We start from the raw sequence: 1,000 nt of genomic DNA, 5'->3' as shown, positions 1-1,000 counted from the left end.
TTCATTGTGCACCAAGTATCAGCACCAAGCAAGTACCCCCTGAAGGTTAACAATTCTGTAGCTGTTTAGGGTTGTTATATTATTTACGGTGAACAAATTTCAACAGCGGGGATAGCTCAGTTGGGAGAGCGTCAGACTGAAGATCTGAAGGTCGCGTGTTCGATCCACGCTCACCGCATTTTTTTTTAAAGGCTTTTCAACATTTTCCAAGAGGTTGCTATATTTTTTTGGTGAGGAGGTTGTCGCAGAATTCATTCATATAAACAGCTTAGAGAAAAGATTGATATTCTAACAGAATTCATTCAAAGAAAATTAGCCAATTACACACAAAATTTTATGCTTATTAAGAACCGCCAAGTAGAAGTTGGCTATTACTCCCTGTCAAAAAAAATAAAATTTCAATTACTGTATAACAAAAGATTAGGCTGCTTTGAGAATCATAATAACAAAAAATTCAGTACTTCCTTTTTTGAAAGGAAAAAAAAAAAAAAAGAATTACTACAAAACAATCTTACACAAATCATTAACAATCTCCCAGCCCCATTATCATGGTATTCTAAATTACATCTCTCACTGTCTTTTATCAACATTTGATATTCCTGGGTATCTCCAAAAGACAGATCTAAGAAAAAAAAAATTCAAAAAAGGAACAACAACAAATTGGATGGACGGCAGTGTGAAAATAGTCCATCCACCCATCCATGAGAGAAAGAGACGGCAACTGGAGTGGTCACCTGACGCCTAACAAATCAGCTAACCATTACTTCTTCTCCGCCAGCTTTTGCCGCAACTACCTCTTCCAGTCTCCTCCACGTTAATTCTCTTTGCTCTTCTAAGCCTTTAGCTCTAGATTCTTTCTCTTCATACTGCCTTTGGCACTCTTCAAATAGTTCATTATCCATTTCCACAAACATTTTCCGCACATTTCCAGTCAGTCCATGAACCGCTTGGTTCCAGTGGCTTTGCATGTTTCTTTCCAGTGCCTCATATATGATTGGGA

General features: G+C 37.5%; 1 non-coding gene across 1 annotated transcript; it reads left to right on the top strand.

Moving 5' to 3' along the window:
• The first annotated feature begins 105 nt into the window (after positions 1–105).
• TRNAF-GAA lies at positions 106–178 on the top strand. Its single transcript has one exon. It is a non-coding gene; the product is annotated as a tRNA-Phe (tRNA).
• The last annotated feature ends 822 nt before the right edge of the window (positions 179–1,000 follow it).

This window comes from Papaver somniferum, unplaced genomic scaffold, assembly GCF_003573695.1.
Source record: "Papaver somniferum cultivar HN1 unplaced genomic scaffold, ASM357369v1 unplaced-scaffold_30114, whole genome shotgun sequence".
Lineage (NCBI taxonomy): Eukaryota > Viridiplantae > Streptophyta > Magnoliopsida > Ranunculales > Papaveraceae > Papaver > Papaver somniferum.
The sequence above is the reverse complement of the archived record's forward strand: the minus strand, read 5'-3'. Positions and strand labels throughout refer to the sequence as shown.